General features: G+C 38.1%; 1 long non-coding RNA gene across 3 annotated transcripts in view; it reads left to right on the top strand.

Moving 5' to 3' along the window:
• Positions 1 to 20,379, top strand: part of LOC141423924 (uncharacterized) — a 111,600-nt gene that overhangs the window by 54,020 nt on the left and 37,201 nt on the right. The window lies entirely within an intron of this gene.

Here is a 20,379-nt window from a genome sequence, read left to right as displayed (position 1 = left end):
GGAGTATTTACATAAATTATTTAAAATGCTTCCGGTTACAGGATACATTTTGTTCTCCTCTCTTTAAACAATCATTTATTCACATTAATATGTACTCATGTATATTTATCTTATGCTTTGGGTAATATTACCAATATTATCTTAATTATTTTGTTGCTCTAATTATTTCAGGTTTGGCCATTGGGAGCTCTTTCAGTTGGCTCATTAAATTCAAATTGATAAATTCAAATTATTGTGGCTTAAAAACTTTGTTTTAAGAACTTCTTTACTTCTGACACTACAGGTTGCTCTAGGCTAATCTTGTGCATTTCCTGCCTCACTCCTAGAATGTACCATTTCTCTCAAGAACCCTGGTTCTCTTTCTTGAAGGATAGTATAAACCAAAATTGGGTGCTAGGTGCCAGCTGGGTTTGGATGGTTTAGGAAAAGATGTATAATGAAACCTCATAATTTAGGATAAAATAATCTGCCTTTCTTCAGACAAATAGGATTTTTTTAAACTTAAAATGTTGATTTAGGGGCCAGCACAGTGGTTGATGTCTATAATACAAACTACTTTGGAGATGGGGGATCAAGGTTCAAGGTCAGTCTTAGCAACAAAGTTAGCATGAATCTATCTCAAAGAACACACCAATTATGGGTGTACATCTATAATCCCAGCAGCGTAGGAGATGTAGGGAGGAAGATTGCACTCCAAAGCTGGCCCAGGTGAAAACATGAGAAATTATCTGAAAAATAACTAAAGCAAAAGGGACTGGGGTATAACTTAAGTGGCACAGCACTGGCCTAGCATGTGAGTTCAAAATCCCAGCACCATCAAAAATGTTGGTATAGACTGCAACTCTTAAAAAAATAATTATTAACTCATATTGATTATACAGATAAATAGGTTTCTCTGTGACATTTCCATGCATGCATGTATGGTAGGATGGGAAGGGTAGCACCTCTTCAGTATCTCTTATGGATTAGAGACAAAGTGTTCCCCCAAAAGGCTCATGTATTGAATGCTTGGTTCCCAGTTCGTTGTGGTATTTGGGAGGTTTTGGAGAAATTGGAGGAAGTAGGTCACTGGGGGCAGGCCTTTATACCTGGTCCCCAGTAACTTTCTCTCTCTTGATGCTTCTTGTGCACCATGAAGTGTGTGGTCTTCTTCTCCATATGCTCTCATCATGATGGTGTTCTGCCTCACCATTGTACCAGAATGACAGAGCCAAGGATTATGGACTGAAATCTCTGAAAACATGAGCTAAAGTAAATCCTTCCTCCCTTAAGTTTTTTTTTCTTTTCTAAAATCAGGTATTTGGTCACAGTGATAATAAAACTGACTAATACAGTAACTCAGCAAGAAGTCAGTGCAATGTGAGACTTGTTATTGGTCCATATGCAAGGCCTGTGATTGATCCCTATCTGGGACCTGTGATTAGTGTAATGCTGTGGTGTGATTGGTGCAAATACGGTCCTTCATTTGTATGCCTCATCCATGCCACACCTTTCTGGCTATCTAACCAGGCTGCTCAGCTCAGTTTTTGAGTAAGCTAAAGATACTGTTCTGTGTTGTTCCTTGGTATTGCAGCCTTAGGCAGAATACATGGTTTCTCCTGAGTGGTTTTTTTCTTGCCTACTTGTGTTTTACTATAAGTAGAGCAGGCTGAGCTAGTCACACAAAGAGGAGTGGCAGCACAAGTAGTGCAAGTGGTAGCAGAGTGGCAGTGGATGTGGTATCAGCCACTGCCTCAGCAGCAGCAACAACACTAGTGAGAGTATAGATAAAGAGTTTCATAAAGAGGCCAAAGGAAGCAGCAGCAGAAGCAAAGATGACTGAGATGATGGAGGACAGTGGAAGTATAGAGAAAGCAAAGGAAGGCAGAGAACCAAGACTGTAGAATTTGGAAGATGGTGGGTGAGAGACAATAGGCCACAGTTGCTGTAAGAGTTCCTGGAATCTGCCAAGCCTTGAAGGCCAAGTGGTCCTGATAACTGAGGTTTGAAAGCTGCAACATTAGCTGGCACTGACTGCTGCTGAAATGCAAGGATTTCACTTGCTGCTGAGTGCTGGGCTGCTGACAATCAAGGCTTAGAGCAACAACCTCCAATCTGAGCATCAAGAGCTATGCCTCTGGCTTCTAAAATCTGGAGCCACAAGTTTCTAATTTTCAGGGTTTGATGCTATTAGCCTCTGAGTCTGTCAGCCCACCCATAAATCTTTGAAACTCAGGGCCTAGGATTACCAGGCTAGAAGGGCTACTTCTTGCCTACTTGTGATTTCCATTCAAGTAAAGCAAAAGGACTCCAGCCAACACACTGGTAACTGAAGTGTCTGTCTTTTAATAAAACTTTATTTACAAATAAAAACAGGTTGGATTTGTCCTATGGGGACAACCTTTGAATCAGACCAATGAAAGTCAAACAAGAAATAGTATTTGTTAGGTATATACAAGCTATAAGGAATATACTAAATGTGCCTTTGGTAAATAAACAGAACTAATTGAAAATGAAACTAAAATACTGAAAGATTCATACATTTGGTAGATGACTTTAAATGATTAAAAATCTCTACCCTCTTTCTTCCTCTAGGGGGAGGATTGGATAGATATATGTGAGGTGTTTATATTCTGTATATTCTATGGTCAAATGATTTACCCTTATTACTTATAAAAAGTAGAAATAGAATGTATGTATGATATTAGGCTTATACCATTGTCTCCCAAGAGAGACAACTGACAAGTGTTTTCTTGAGTTAGCCCATGCACAAAGGTATTTGATTTGGTTCTAAGATACATCAGTTGGATAGTCTATCTGCTACTATGGCAAGAATTTGAAACTTGGGTCCTCAGATTTACAGAAAGTTAATGTTTCAAACTTTACATGGGAGTGAGGGAGTATTCTATATATCTGAATCTGAATGCAAAATTTTGCTTGTATATGAGCATTGTCTGAGTAAGTGGTCCAAAGTTTTTATTAGCTTCCCAAAGAAGCATTTTCATGTATTAGTCAGGAATAAGTTTGCTAATAGGTAGTGGAAAGCCTAAAATAATAGTGTAGTATAAATAAGATGGAGATTTATTTCTCTCTATGTAACAGAGGTAGGCAGTTGAGGACTGGTGTGGTAGCTCCATAGTGCCTTCATGGATTCATAGTGCTCTCTTCCTCAGCACCACCTCAGTCATCACACTCCCAAGAATAAAGAGGTTTATATATCTCCCAGCTACGTCAGCTCTTTTTAAGGAGCTTTCACAGACATTCCACAGAATCTTCCATGGGAATGTCACTGACAAATGCTGGCTACAAAAGAAATCTAGGAGTTTTTAGTTGGGCATATTGTTACCCTAAATAATGAGGGGCTGTTATTTGAATGGGGAATGCATATTTTGGAGGTCAGAAGTCTGACATCTGTTTCATTGGTCTAAAATCAAGATGTCAGCAGGGCTGGCTCCTTCTGAAGGCTAAGAGGGGAGAAACCATTCCCTTGCCTGCTTCAGCTACTTGTACCAACCTGTATTCTTTGGCTAGTGGTTCCTTCCTCCATCTCTAAAGTGTAAACATCCAAACTCAGCTTCAGTTATCACATTGTCTTTTCCACTGCTCTGAGTCTTCCACATCTTTTTTTTTTTAGGACTCCTGTGATTATACAGGGCCCACTGTATATAGCACAGGAGTCTATTCTTAACAATCTCAAGATCTTTAGCTTAATAATGCCTGCAAAATCCCCCTTTTTACATATCTTTTGTTTCTGTGGTATAATATCCCCCCAACAAGCCCATGTCCTATTCTACAAAATTCCAGGTCTTGGGAATAGGACGTGGGGCTCTTGGGGTATCAAACCTACAAATCTTGTCTTGTTAGCCCTCCTTACTGAGGGCTATAGGGATTCTGATTTACTCAATAAATGTTTGTGGTTGAATTAAATTATAGGAATAGGCATGATGGAAGTAAATCCTCAATTTTGCTCAGGGAAAGTTAAATTTATCCATTTATACATTCAACAAATATTTATCCAGCATCTACTATGTGGTCAGGTATTGTACAATACCAAACCTACTGCCTGACTAGGCCTTGTTCTCCAAACTTGTTTTTTCTGTAGTCAATGGAGCCATGGCTGACTCAGTTTTTCACACCTCAAACCTGAGACTCATATTTAAAATTCTCTCTCCCATTACAATCAAATCCCAAGTTATGTTGATTCAGCCTTGAAAATATCACATACTTGTATTTAGCTGTCACTTACATCGATTCAAGTTAAGCCATCATTTTTCCTTTCATTTAAAAATACTTATTTATTGCTTTTTTTGAGACAGGGTCTCATTATATAGCCCAGGCTGGTCTTGAACTCATGAGTCTCCTGACTTGCCTCGTGACTGCTGGGATTTCTGGCATGCATCACCACACACAGCTCATTTTTCTTCTTTTAGATGCTGTAATATTTTGCTGTGTTATTTCTCTCCATCTGTTCTCAGCTCCACTCCAATTCATTGTCTACAATACAGAGTGATCTTTTAAATATGAAAATCTAATAATACCACTTTTCTGCTCAAAACATTTTCTAATGCTCTTAGGAGAAAGCTAGAAGTTCCTATTAGGGCCTTCTGAAGAGGGCCTCTACTGACTACTCTAGCTTCACCTAACTGAGTTTCCTCTTTAGTCTCTTGAAAGTGCCCATTGAGACCTCTTCTGCCTGGATGTCTTTCCATGAGCTGTATCCTCTGTCTGGAGTAGTCCTTCTTCTGACAAACTCCTGGCTTTGTTTGTTTTGTTGGAGAAGCCTTTCTAAACACTTCAGAGCAGATTAATCAAGGAAGATCCAGGAATTTTATCCATTCATTACAGGTTTTTTCTTTATTTTACGTTACAGAACAATAGTCAAATAATTAAATATATAATTTTGGGTTTAACACTGATTTTCCATGCTAGGTTACAAGTTGTATAAGGGACAAAACAGTAGCTGTTGTTTCTATCCTGAAAGCCCTGGGACTTCATATTGTGATTGTCACATATTGGCGGTACAGCAGTAGTTGCTGAATTGGTGGTGGGAAAAATTCTCAAGTATCTGCCAAACATATGTGAAGCAAAGAAAAACAATACTCAGGTATCTTGTTTTCTTATGGACCTGCACGGCTAAGAAGAGCTGCTTCTGTCCACTAATTGTGGGTATCAGCTCACAGAGAACAATGAACCACTTTCATTTCTGTGGACAGTGTCCCTGTTGAATTTGGGCTCTCAAACTTCAACACGTTTCAGAGTTCCTTTGATGGTTTGTTTAAAATATCATTGCTTGGTTTTGCCTGCAGAATTTCTGATTCATGCTCCATGGATTGGTGCATGAGATTTTTCATTTCCCAGTAGTTTTGTGATGCTTCTGTTGCTGGCCTAAGGGTTGCTCTTTGAGAACCACTGGCATAGACTATTAGCCATCAATCAGCTTGACAGGCAATCCTGTCTTTTTGTTGGGAGAAGATATTTTACTAAGTTCAAAGGTTGTGCACAGGGCTAAGGGCAAGTTTGAGTGTGTCCAGGAAGTGACTTTCTCTTAGCTATTTTCTCCTTGCCCACATCTTTCCTTTCCCAAGGAGCCGTGAAAACTGCAAAAAGGGATCAGTGACAATGAAAACACCTTGAATATCTGCTGAGTAAGAACTTGGTAACCAGAAATTCATAGCAGGAGGCTTTGTTCTAACTTGGAGTCATGGTAAGATGCATATGTTGTTGAATATATACATAGACTAGGAATGGAAATCTGAATTTTTACCTCACCTATGAAAATCTCTGTAAGAACTTGGGTTGTGCAGTCTAAAGGTATGGAGGCATATGGCTTATAGTATGAATTTCACTGCACACGATTTAGTTCTATGGAGCCACATTTACTTCTTAACTGAGCACCTGAATAAATGTGTTTTTCCATCAAACCAAATAAGCAAACAAAAACACTTCTGAGCTAAAAGGAATTCATTGCCTGCTATCCTTCAGTGCCACGAACCTAATAAAACTCCCATTTGCCATTGCATGTATCCAACCAACAAGGTGCAAATCAACCATCAAACATTTCTCTGCGCAGGGAGCAGCATGCATTCCTGTGTGATCAGAAATGCACTGCAAGTGAAATTTAGCCAGCTGCTATTCCAAAGTCCTAACTCTCTTAGGAAAATGAGAGGAGAAAAGCAGCTTTTAAAATAGAACCAACAAAAAAGAAACAGGTGCACAAATAATCATAGATTATTAGCTATGGAAGAGAGAGTTAGAGCCAAGTGGTCTAATCTCCTTATGTTACACAACAGAAAGCTTCAGAGAAGCTAAGTCCCCTGCCAAAGTCATTGAACTGAATAGAGACAGTCCCAGAACTGAATTCAAGTGTTCTATCTCCTAGGCCACATAGCTTTTCATAGTGCTTTGTGCTTAGTGCTTAAACTCTTATACCTGGTTTATGTTCAAGGTCACTGGTAAGTCAGAAGTAGATTTTATTCCTCTAAGGTTGATCTCTTTTTCTTTCTTTTTTTAAAAATAAATTTATTCATATGTCCATACATTGTTTGGGCCATTTCTCCCTTCTGCCCCTGGCCCCTCTCTCTCTTCCCCCATCCCCCTCATTTCCAGGCAGAACCTGTTCTGCCCTCTTCTCCAATTTTGTTGAAGAGAAGACATAAGCAATAATAAGAAAGATAGCCTTTTTTGCTAGTTTGAGATAAGAATATCTATACAGAGAGATTCCTAGCTTTGCTTCCATGCATGTGTATATTACAATCTGAATTGGTTCATCTCTACCAGACCTCCTCATTACTTCCCTGTCACGTTCCCATAGTGACCTCTGTCAGTTTAAGGTTACTATATTAGCTCCTCTGCAGTGGGCACATCAAACTCTTTCAAGTTTTGGGTTTCCTACCTTTCCCTATTCCTCTTGTATGTATTCTCCTCTTAGCATGTGACCCATGTCCAATAATATTACTGCATTTGTTTTAGGTTTAAAATCTGCATATGAGGGAAAACATAATGATTTTTGGCCTTCTGAGCCTGGCTAGCTTCACTTAAGATGATGTTCTCCAGTTCCATACATTTACTTGCAAATGACAAGATTTCACTCTTTTTCATGGCTGAGTAAAATTCCATTGTGTATAAATACCACGTTTTCTTAATCCATTCGTCAGTAGTGGGGCATCTTGGCTGTTTCCATAACTTGGCTATTGTGAATAGCACTGCAATAAACATGGGTGTGCAGGTGCCTCTGGAATTACCTGAGCCACATTCCTTTGGGTATATCCTCAGGAGTGGGATTGCTGGATCATATGGCAGATCTATTTTTAGTTTTTTAAGAAGCCTCCATATTATTTTCCAGAGAGGTTGTGCTCGCTTGTATTCCCACCAGCAGTGTACGAGGGTTCCTTTTACACTACATCCTCACCAACATTTGTTGTTGTTGGTGGCTATTCTAACAGGGGCGAGCCAAGTCCTTTATCCTGGGCTATTCTAAAGAAGACATTATGGGTTGGACAGTGAATTCATTTTTTCTGTGACTTGTTAGGTTAAAAGAACAGAAACTTATTCTATCACAGTTCTGGAGGTCAGGAGTTCAAAATTAGTGTATTGGTAGATCCACACTCTTTCCTGGAGCTCTTGGGAAGAGCTTGTTTCTTGCCCCTTTTAGCGTCTTGTAGCCATCAGCATGCCTTGACATTCCTTGGTTTGTGGCTGTATCACTCCAATCTTGCCCTGCCTTCACATAACCTTCCCTTCTGTGATCATTCCAAAACTCCCTCTACTTACTTCTGTCCTATGAATTGCATTGAATTTAGGGTTCACCTGTATAATTTAGAGAGAGATCCTCAAGATCTTTAACATCTTTTTCATATTAGATAATATTAATAATTTCCCATAAAAGTTTATAGTGATTAGGATATGGACATTTCTCTTTTTTGGGGACACCATTCAACCCACTGTAGACAGGTACTTGAAAACTTGAAAATATTTTCTATTTCCTTTTGTTATAAATTTTCTAAAGGATAAGAATTGGGATAAAGGATGCAAGTATTAGATTCAGGATTTTGGTTGAGTTATTCTCTGAACAACCATCTCATCCAAAGGATTTGTGGAAACTTAAGCATATTGATTCATAGTTCTACTGAGAAATAGCTCTAATTGGTACCATTTTGGTTATGTGATGAAGGAATGAACTTGAACCAATTCTATTTTCTTTTTGTTGAACATCTATACATAAAGAATGGAAGCAACAAATAACTGTGGGAGAGAAATTGACTATATAGGTATTTTTCCATCTAACCTAGGCTTTGTTCAGTGTAATCAAACAATTTATTAAAAAATCAGTCAAACATAAAGTTAAAGAAAGGTATAAAAGAAAAAGTAGCTTCTGGGCTTATAGAGGATAGCAAAAATATTCACAGTGTTATTAAGGCTGTTGGAGTTATTGCCACTGCAACATGGTGTGTTCTTTGTGAATTTTCCTCATCCTGCCCTCTTGGCTGGTGATAAACATTACATTGCTGTTCTTGAGTCAGTGTTGCTAGAGGAAACCCTCCTCTTGTATAGTTATTCTTTTTTATTTTAAAAAATATTTTATGAGCATCTAATAGTTGTATAGGGGGATGCACTGTGATATTTGCATATGTGCTTATAATATATCTTAGTTAGAATAACCCCCTCCATCATTATCCCTCTTCTCCCCCATCCCTTTTTATAAGAATTTCAACAGGTTTCATTTTTCTATTTTCATATATGGATACAAAATATCTTGAATAATTATTCTTGTCAGGACATTTTCCCCCTATATTCATCCAACACTCAGTCTTAACTACTAAATTAGAAAGGAGGAGTTATTCTAAGTGCTTTGTTAATAACTTTCTCTTTTGAGACGACTAAAAACTCCAGAGTTATTTCCATTAAGAAGCACTTTCCTCATGTTTGCATCTCATCTGCCTGATTTGACTTTAGATTAAACAGGGCTTTGTTCATTCTGCATCTGTGGACTGTTTGATAGTATTCACCATGACTAAGCCTACTTCTCCCACCCCTGTTCCCATCGTGGGAATTTGAATGACTGTAGCAATTGTATGAAGGAGGAAGAGTACAGGGACTCCTTGAGCTTTTTAGCCATTGAGCTTGTTGCTTCTTTCTGCTTTCAGAGTAGTCTGTGGACCATACCCACTGTCCACAGTATGGGCCATACCCACTGTCACTCTCCTCTCAGTTAAGAGCTAGCCATAAATCACCTTGCAGCAGAGCCTCTGGGATGGAGTAGGGAGAGGATTATCTACTTCCCACACTGTCAAGTAAAAAGGATCTATTTGAATGAAACAACAGAACATTATATTTCCAAAAGTATTCAGAGAAGGCTTTTAGGTAGTCTTCTGAATGCTCTGTGCCCCATCTCCAGACTTGAATGGAATCTTATAGATACCTTTTAGATACCTAAGACTGGTCAGTTATGACATTCTCTACCTGTAGGCAAATATCCCTTGCTTTCATATCTCTTCTCTGACAGAGTGTTTCATATCATGATGATGACTGCCCATACTTTGGAAAAAACTTTATGAGAGGGCAGTGATGAAATAATTCTTTAGCTTTTTTTTTTTCTGGAAAACTTAATATTTTCTCTTTAGATTCATTTCTATTTCTTTAATCATTTCCATAGTTTTTCCTAGAATTTTCCTTTGCCTCTTACATTTTCATAAAGGTACAATAATCAAAACAATCTATGACATCCCTATACAGTCTAAATGTGCCCATGTATGGGCAAAGCTCATTTATAGATGAGATATTGCCATTCTTTTTTTTTTTTTGCTTAAAATGAATATTGTGGAGAAATAGTTGACTTCTTATGGTGGTTAATTTTTAGTCAACCTAATTGACCTATGGGGTACCCAGATATTTGGTTAAACTTTTGTTGTATTGTTGGGTTTTTAAAAAATCACTTTTATTGAAGTATAATATATATAGTGAAATCTATTATAAGTGTACAATTTGATGAGTTTGGACAGATGAATATAGTTATATAATCACCCTACAAACATGACATAGAGCATCTCCATACAGAAGTGTCTCTTGTGCCCCTTTATACACAATCCCCTGTCTCCATGCCCAGGTCATGGCATCCACTAGTTGCTTTCAGCCACCATAGTTTTGTCATTTATAGAACTTCATTTAAAAGGAGCCATATAGTATGCATTCTTTCCTGTATGGTTTCTTTCCTTAGCAAAATGCTTTGATCTTCATGTATGATTGGTATGTACCCATCTTTAATTCATTTCTGTTACCAGTTGATGGACACAATAGTTTTTTCCAGTTTGGGGCTATTATGAGTGAGGCCACCATGAATAATTGAGTATAAGTGCTTGTGTGACAATGTTTTCGTTCTCATGGATAAATAACTATAACTGGTATAGGTGAGTTTTATGAAGTACATTTTTAGCAGTATAAGAAATTGTTTTCCAATGTTGGTGTACCTCTTTTTAAATTCTTACTAGCAGTATATGAGAGTCCCAGTTGTACCATGTCCTCTCCAATACAAAGCATTGTCGGTTTTTAACTATGCTCACTTTTGAGGTGATGCAATGGTAACTGAAGTTTTACTTTGCTTTTTCATAGAGACTAATGATGTTGAGTGCCTTTTCATGTGTGTATCCACCATTTATATATCTTCTTTGATGAAGTGTCTATTCACATATTTATAGGTTGACTATGCCTTATCTGAAGTGCTTGAGTCAGGAAGTGCTTCCAGTTTCAGATTTTTGGAATATTTGCATATGTGTGTGTTGACACATGAAATTCATTTGTGTTTCATACACATCTAGACATATAGGCTGAAGGTAGTTTTATACACTACTTTTAGTGCACTCTGTTTGAACTCTCAGAGGAGGTTGGGTGTAGAATTTTCCATTTGTGATGTCATGTTGTCACTCAAAAAGTTTCACATTTCAGATTTTAGATTTTCAGATTAAGGATGCCAGCTGTATCAGGATTTTTTTTCTTTCTTTCTTATTAATTTTATTTTTGTTGCTGCAGTACTGGGGTTTGAACTCAGGGCCTTATGCTTGCTAGGCAGGTGCTCTATCACTTGAGCCATGCCTCCACCCTTTCTTTAGTGGTACTATTTTTTATTGTACTGGGATTACATTGTGACCTTACAAAAGTTCTTACAATATGTCACAGTTGAATTCACCCCTTCCATCCTTTTCCTTTTTCCTCCCTCCCTCCTAAACATTATTTTTGAGTGTGTTTGTGAGAGTGTTTCTAGGTAAGATTAACATTTGAATTGGTGGACTGAGTAAAGCAGGTATGTGGTCCACCTTAGTATGTGTGGAACTTACCTAATTCATTGAAATCTTAAGTAGAATTAAAGCCTAAGTTGGAATTCTCTGTCTGTCTGTCTGTCTGTCTCTTTTTCTCTTTCTCTGCCTTCAAAATGGGACATCAATTGTCTCTTCTATGGATTCAGACTAGAACTTGGACTGGAACTTCACCATCGACCTGTCACTGTAGATCTAGAAATTTCTCAGCCTCCATAATTGTGTGAGCCAATTCCTTAAAGTAATACTCTTTTGTTGTCTTTCTTTCTCTCTCCTCCCCACACCTACCCTAATATAGTTGTTATCTTGTCATTCAAACAAGTTAGGGACATCTACTTGTGCCTGAAAGTATAAGCTATCAAAAACTTCTTAGGTCATGTTAATAGAACACAGGAATTAACTTTAAGGGGCTTCTACTGGCTAAAGATAGAAATATTTGAACATCAATAAAGACTGCCATAACTGGGCACCTATGGCTTATGCCTGTAATCCTAGCTACTCAGGAAGCAAATATCAGGAGGATTGAGGTTCGAAGTCAGCCCAGGAAAATATTTCATGAGACCCTATCTCAAAAATACCCAACACAAAAAAGGGCTAGTGGAGTTGCTCAAGTGGTGGTAGAGTATAACAAGCATGAGGCCTTCAGTTCAACACCCACTACCTCCTCCAAAAAAGACTTTCATATATTGAAATAATAAAATCTGTGAATTCATAATTATACTTCAAAAAGAAAAAAGTATACCATGTTGGTATTATTTGCATGTTGCCAGAGCTTACACTCATTCTTCTGAAGAGTGATAATTAAAGAGAAGCAATTAAGTTCTGTGTAGACTGTATTTCTACATCTATCCCTTTCTCATCCACTGTGCCTGAAGTCATGGACTCTCAAGAACATACTTGTAACTGTGTGCTATTTGTTGTAACAAGGGAAAATGTGTATCATGTGGAATTGTGGGCTATCTCAGTGATGTGGTTTTGAAAAAAAGGAAAATAGGATTTGGGATATGGTTACATGATATCAGGGAGGGTTCAAGGAAGAGGGACTGGAGTGGATATTATAGGAACAGAGAATATTTTTATTATTGAACAATTTATAAATCTTATAATGTAGCCTTGAGCAAGCTAAAGCTATATAGATGCATCAGTTACTTCATTAGCTAGAAAAGGATGGTGTTTGATATATATGGGGTCTACACAGTGACCTCATTTTCAGCTTGAGATTAGACAACATTATGATGTGGCACTGTCTTTCACCTTATTTCTTTGAAGCCACAAGGCAACTTGATGTTCAGTGAGACTGTGTCCAATAAGAGAACTCTGCAGCCTAGGTGTGACTGTCATCCTCCCAGATGTTAGAGATTGCTTCTCTGTTTCTCAGGGATGATGAGTGAAAGTTTTAATTGTTTTGTTTTGTTTTTAAAAAGAAGAGTTGTAAAAAATAAAAGTAGAAGAAATGAAAGATTCAGATAATCCCCTTTTCAAGACTTAATGAAATGATGGATGTAGGCAATGTGGATGGTAAAGACATGTTGTGTTAGGTGACGTGTTAACAGGGTATTTTCTCAGGGATGGTTCAGGTTAACATCACTTGAACTACTAACTCCTAAACTTACCAACAGGGGGATACACAGATGTTACGTGCCTCCCAATGTGACTCACAGCACCACTCTTAGAATATAAATGCTTAAAGATTTGAAACTACCTCTAGTGAAGTTTCTAACTGCCAGTTTATAGCAAATATAGAGGTATAACGTAATCTTGACTATGACATACTATTAGCCAAATCTAGACTGTTTTGTGAATAAATGGCATGAAAAAAAGAGAAAGGAGGATGCTATAGAGATTTATGGAACATTCCAGATATAATATGTGGGTTTTGTTGGGATTTTAATTCAAGCAGACTACGCTTAAAGACATTTTTAAGATAATCAGAGAAAACTGAGGAGAGATTAGAAATCAGATGATAAGAGATAATTGTACATTGTGCATTCTAAAATACTTGGATATGGAAAGATATAATATCTGGCATTTTTTCCAGAAAAACAATAAGGACAAAAAATTGGAAAGGTGATAGATGAAACAAAAATGGCAGCATGTTGTTAATTATTAAAATTGAGTGATAAATCTTTTTGTGGTCATTCATTCTTTCCTCTTCGCTGTTTCTTTGAGAAGCTCCAGAGCAAACAAGCTTTTAAAATAGTGAACATTACTTTCGTTTCACTTTGTGTGTTTTATTTTCTCTTGTCTCCTCAGCAGAGCACCCACTGACCCAAAAAAGGGTGGGGGCACTGAGAAAGAATAATAGAGGGGGTGAATTTTATCAGAGTATATTATATGCATGATGGAAATATCACAATGAAACTCCTTTGTACAACTAATTTATGCTAATAAAAATAAAATAAAAGATGGGAAGCTAGTAACTTGTCTCACTTCCCAAACACTGAAATAGAGTTAGGTCTATTTTCTGAAAACCTGTTCCATAATCCTAGATCCTGTTTATGCTCAGTCGCTGTTTAACATGGCCTTTATGGGATAAGGCATCCTTAAAATGACAAAGGTCTGCAATAGTTAAAATGAAAAGCTTTACCTATTTTCTGCCTTGTTCATTTATTCAAGATTATGTGTCCATTAAATAAAATGCCATTTGTTGAAATAATCAAATATATTATAATATGGACTATAAATAATTCTTAGATGGTGGCGTCATATTTATCATTTGAAGGGATGAGATGACAGTTGGGTGGCTATAATATTACCTTGGAAATTTCTCTGGAATGCCATTCTATGGAATTTTCCAGTCAGGCACAAATATTCTATAAGTGTTCAAAATTCTAAATTCTCATGGAGCTGGGAGAATAGTTTCTGCCTAAAATGGATGAAGACTAAAAGACAATCCTAAACAAATATTAACTCTTCCGTTTGGGCTATTTTTAGTCTTAATTTTGCTTCCAAAGATAGAGGTGAATAACTGTTGCCCGTTTTTTCTATACTAAATGTGCATCTGACCTTCTCTCTTTACTTATTCATCAGATAACGGTTTGGGTTTTTAACCTGTTTCAGCTGTTCTGACCAATTTACAGATTCTTAGTAATTCAAGGACAATTTCTCCATAAAATACTACGTATATGCTCACACCTACAAAGTATTGGAGAGCATAATTCCCTATTTTAAAATGCATCCTGAATAAAATAATGCACAATGATTACTCTTTTGTTGATTATCTCTTTTGCAATTTTGTGGGAGCTTTTGTTAAAAATGGCTGGGTATTTCTGCAGTTTTCAAGCTGCTATGTCATGGTTTTATTGTCAATCAAAATTTTGATTAATAAAAGCCATGCTGTGATTTTAAGGTAAATCATGTGACTCCTTTAGATTGGCTTCATTTAGATGTGACATTGATAGCTGGAAATGGAGAATAATTTATCCTGAGTGAGTACAGGGCCAATAGCACTGTCACTGAAAGCTAAAGTTCTCAAATCCTTTCCTTTAATTTGGAATGGCTATCACTTTTCCTTCCACTCCTTCCATATGTGAGACCAGCCCTGGTTTTAGGATATTTGGGTAGAGAAATAATCAAAGGCGGCTATTTGCTCCCAGCCAAGTTGGGGTAGTGACGCAGAATGAAGTAAAGATTCACGGAGCCTCCCGAATGCTTCAAGCAGAGAACCAAACAGAGGGAAAGAGCAAGAATGAGCTGCACTGAAAAGGTGATGTTTAAATTGGGTATTAAGAGATAGGAGAGTACATGCTGGATCAGAAGAGAGATAAAAACAAAGTTGAGGAGATCTGGAGCATGAGAGACCTTTGGGGAACAGTAACGGGCTTCTAACACTAGAGGACAGTGTGTGTGTGTGTGTGTGTGTGTGTGTGTGTGTGTGTGTGTATGTGTGTGTGTGGTGTGTATGTGTGTGTGTTTGTGTGTGTGGTGTGTGTGTGTGTGTTTGGTGTGTGTGGTGTGTGTTTGGTGTGTGTGGTGTGTGTGTGGTGTGTATATGTGTGTGTGGTGTGTGTGTGTGGTGTGTATGTGTGTGTGTGGTGTGTGTGTGTGTATGTGTGGTGTGTGTGTGGTGTGTGTGGTGTGTGTGTGTGGTGTGTGTGTATGGTGTGTGTGGTGTATATGTGTGTGTGTATGTGTGGTGTGTGTGCATGGTGTGTATGTGTGTGTATGTGTGGTGTGTGTGTGGTGTGTGTGTGTGGTGTGCATGTGTGTGTGTATGTGTGTGGTGTGTGTGTATGCGGTGTGTGTGGTGTGTATGTGTGTGTATGTGGTGTGTGTGTGGTGTGTATGTGTGTGTATGTGGTGTGTGTGTGGTGTGTGTGTGTATGTGTGGTGTGTGTGTATGTGTGTGGTGTGTGTGGTGTGTATGTGTGTATGTGTGTGTGTGTGCATGTGTCGTGTGTGGTGTGTATGTGTATGTGTGTGTGTTGTGTGTGTGTGTGTTGTGTGTGTACATGCATGCATGTATTTTAGAAGGCAAAATAGGGATGGTGGTGATTAAAGAAGTTATAGTAAGAAATAATGAGAAAAATATAAATGAGGGTAGGCTCAAAGAGCCTTTGTGTGCATACTAAGAAAATAGAACTTTATACTTCAGATGATGGACAGCCTGTTGGGTCCTGGCCTCTTACTTTTACCCTATCTCTGTCGTTAACTTTTATTAATATCCCACGCACCTGTATGCAGTAAAAGGCCTGAGGTCATCTTTGGTTAACTATACTTGAGAGCCCATAGCTGTGCATTTATATCAATATTCCTTTGTGGGGCTGGGTGTAGTTCAAGTTTAGGCTTTTGACCCTTTTGGCACATTTTTTACTTCATAGGGGATAAGAGCCTAAAGCAGGACAACAACTAGGAGAAGCTTATTGACGGTGAGATTTACTGAAAATCTGTAGGAATTTGAAAATGCCATGTTAATTAGTGCTGCTAGAAGAACTACACTTGGATTCTATGTAAGAACTTGATATGTCTTGGTAGAAATCTTCTGACCTCTTTCTGCCTTCACATTTCAATAAATTTTCACTAGTTTTTTTGGCCATTTTCTTTAAACTATCTATTACACACACTCTGTTCATGATTTGAAAGACTTAATTTGACTAATATTTTCTCTTATAATATAAACTGATATCATAATTTAATCTTTGCTTTGTATAGAATAGCATAAAGAGTGCAGACATCAAATATTCTTGATATAATTTCAATATGTTCTTAGATGAACTTCAGAACAATTAGCTCATTGTCCTTGAGAGATCATGTTGAATCCAGCACATGGTCTAATGGGAGATAGTGCAATAAACATGTCCAGGGGGTTGGAAGAGGAAGGTGTCATGGTAATCTATGGTTTTTTGGTTAATAAAGCAAATTGTCATGTTCTTAAAGGGCTTAGGTATAATAAAAAAACCCATTTGGAGAAAAATCAGGCAGATAAATCTTTGACAGTTTAGTTTAAGAGCTACCTGGAAGAAGCTGCATTTTTCTTTTATTAAAGTGATTCATTTTGTTCATCCTTACCAGGCCCTGAAACGCAAAAGCACCTTAAAATTTTCTGTCCTTAAAGCTAGCAAACCCTGAACCTATGGCTGGGTGGCAAAATCCTCTTCACTGAGTGTTGGCTATCTATGGCTGCTTTGCATACTACCCCACAACACAGTGGCTTAAATCACTTTTGTTTTGATTTTGAGGGCCCTAAATTCAGACATGGCACAGGGGGAAGACCTGTCTCTATTTCCAGAGTCTGTGGTCTTGACTGGCATGATTCCAATGGCAGGAGACAGTAATAGTGGGACCAGCAGGACGTCTCTCCCTTTAGGTGGGGTCAGGTCTTCTTCATATGGCCTCCCCATGTGATCTCACTGTCTTGGAGTAGCAAGACCTGCTATATGATGGTTTGGCATTTTAAGAGTGGGTGTTCCAAAACTCCAATGAGTTTTTGTGTGTGTGTGTGTGCGTGTGTGACAGGGGTTTGAACTTAGGACTTTACACTTGCAAAGCAGGTGCTGTGAGGCTTAAGCCACACCTTCAGTCCATCTTACTCTGGTTATTTTGGAGATGGGATCTTGAGAGCTATTTGCCTGGACTGGCTTTGAACCTGGATCCTCCCTTTTTCAGCCTCTCAAGTGGCTAGAATTACAGGTATGAGCCACTGGCATCTAGCACCAGTGACTTTTGTAGCTGGGTCTAGTAAGTCATATAGTATTACTCTGCATATTTGCTTGGTCCCTCAGGGCCAGCTCCTACCTAGCATGGGAGGAGATTGACCAAGTAAGGACATTTATACTGGATGGTGTGGATCACTGAAAGGAGAGAACAGGCAAATTGGGGGCTGGCTATAGCACTAGCCTAGTTAAGGCTTACTTCTTCAGTTTATTTCACTCATTTTCTTAAAAATGAAGGTAAGCTTGTTTTCTAAAAGGCATCTACTCTTCCACAAAGCACCTTCCTCCGACTGCTACAAAAAAAGCAGCAGTCTTTGTGTACCAGCTAGAAGGACCTTAAATATTTTCTATTGGATCATGACCCTTCATATGTGAAGGATTTAATGACTTATTAATGCTCTTAGGATGAGTATCTTCCCTTAGCAAATACTTATTGAGTGCTTACTATATCCCAAGCATATTTCAGGCTGCAGGGATAACATAATGGCTAAAACCAACAGCAATTTCAGTCCTTATGAAATTTGCATTCGTGTGTGTGTGTGTATGTGTGCGTGTGTGTGTGTGTAACGGAGTACTAAGTGCATACTTATGGTGATACATTAGAGGTAGAATAAACCAGATAAAGGAAAAAGAAGGGCAGTTTGCAATTTTGAAAAGACAGTTTGAGAAAGCCTCCCTGAGAAGACAGTGGAACAAAGACTTGAAATAGATAAACCGTGTGGATGTCTGGAGGAAGAGCACATGGACAGAGGGAAGAACAAGTACAAAGTCTGCTATTCAAGAAAAGCTAGAATATGAGGTTTGAGGCATATAACAGGAAGATGTGAGTAATGGGAGATAAAGTCAGAGATTTAATAGCAAGCAAGACCATAGTCTGGATCTGTGGGCCATTAAAGGGACTTTACTTTTTGTTTGGTAATATTCACTGAAATTACTCACTAAACAACATGGAGACTTGTTAAAGACTTAGTAGAGAGCAGTGATATGATATGACTCATGTTTTCTTTGTTTTGTGTCTTTATTTTTAATGGCTGTAACACTTTTACATATTTATGGGGTACATATTTGCAGGTTTTTTTCAGTACTAGGGTTTGAATTCAGGGCCTTGAGCTTGCTAGGCAAGGGCTCTTCCACATGATGACTCATGTTTTAGAAGGACTTCTCCTGGGGGCAAAGATAGAAATAGGAAGACCATTTATATACCTACTGCAAGTCTAGGACAGAGGAGAGGGTGTGTTGGATTAGGATGGTATAGTGAAAATGCCAGGAAGTAGCCCAGTTAAATATGTATTTTGATGATAGGCTTGAAAAGTTTTGTTGACAAATCCAATGTAGGATCTGAAAGAAAGATAAGAGTTACAGATGATGTGAAGCAATGACAGATAGAGAGTTGCAATTCATTGAGATGGAAGACTCTGTCAGTAGAATAGATTTGGAAGAGAGTTTGATTTAGATATGTTAAAAAAATCTTTAACATGATCCTGAATGCTGGCTAATTTTAGGGATCAACTTGACTGGGTTAAGGGAAACCCAGGTAGCTGGTGTTATTTCCAGTGTGTTTGTGAAGTATTTCTAGAAGAGATTGGCATTTGAGTCAGTGGACTGAGTAAGAAGACCTTCCCTTACCCAATGTGAGTGGGTTTCATTTAAATGGCTGAAGATCTGGATAGAAGAAAAAGGAAAAGGAAAGACAAACTTGTTCTCTCTCTTCAGGAGATGGGACACTTATCTTCTGCCCTTAAACATTAAAAGTCTATGTTCTCTGGCTTTTATACCCTGGTTCTTGTACCAGTGTCTTTCCCCACACCCTCAGGTTCTCAGGCCTTTGGCTTTATCCTAAGTGTTATATTGTTGACTCACCTGATCCTTCGGCCTTTGGACTTGGACTAAACTATGCTACCAGCTTCCCTGGTTTTCTAGGTCGCAAATAGCATAGCGTGTGATTTTTCAGCCACCATGAGCCAATTTGCCTATTAAGTCCCTTATCATTATCTATCTGTCTATCAATCAATAAATATATTATCTATCTATCTATCTATCTGTCTACCATCCATCTATCTCCTATTGGTCTGTTTCTCTGGAGAACCATGACTAATGCAAAATACGTTTACCTCACTATATCCTGAATCCCTCACCCCTTGCTTCTTATTTTCCATGTTTAGTCATGTTGAGTTCTCTCATTTCCTGAATGACTGGTATCTCTTTCTCCTCTTACAGCTGTCTTTTTCCCTTTTACACTTGGTTTTTCCCTCTGGCTAGAATACCCTTCCCATACTACCTCCCTCAGTTAGTTAATCCCTAGTCTTTCAAGATTCAGCTCAACTATTATCTCAAAGAAACCTTCTTGACCTTTGTAGCTAAGCATACATTTCTACTGCACCCATAAATTTTGCTTCATGGTCAGAAATTATCTTTGAAAGAGTATATTATGGGGAGAGGGCCCCTATCTGGATTGCTCACCCAGTACCTCCAAGGCCTGCTTGGTGTCAATTCTTATTTCAATCTTATTATATGTTCATTCAAAGATTATAATATAATTATACCCCATTTTTTGAAAATAGGACTCAGACTACTTCTTTAACAGAGAATCTTCAAGAAAGTAAAGATTTGGTTGATGGCTCCAGAAATCCTCTCAAATGCCTGAGAATTTTTTTTATCAGCAAGGCCATATTATGCTTACGTTATATTCAGCTGTGCCCCAAAATTTTCTCCAATTGAAAACACACTGAAGTGTTCAGTGACAGGCCAATAAGTCCAGGGAAGGTGTCACATGCTTTACTTGGGACCACTATTTCTAAAGTCTCACATTTTCCTGGAGATGTCATACTTCCAAAGAGCTTAAGCTGTTTTATTGAGAGGAGATGCTGACTCACTGCTAGTGAAATGTCATTTCAATTCCTTGCTACCTTTCATGGAGAATACTTGTAGATGTGACTTTTCAG

This window comes from Castor canadensis, chromosome 6, assembly GCF_047511655.1.
Source record: "Castor canadensis chromosome 6, mCasCan1.hap1v2, whole genome shotgun sequence".
Taxonomy (NCBI): Eukaryota; Metazoa; Chordata; class Mammalia; order Rodentia; family Castoridae; genus Castor; species Castor canadensis.
The sequence above is the reverse complement of the archived record's forward strand: the minus strand, read 5'-3'. Positions and strand labels throughout refer to the sequence as shown.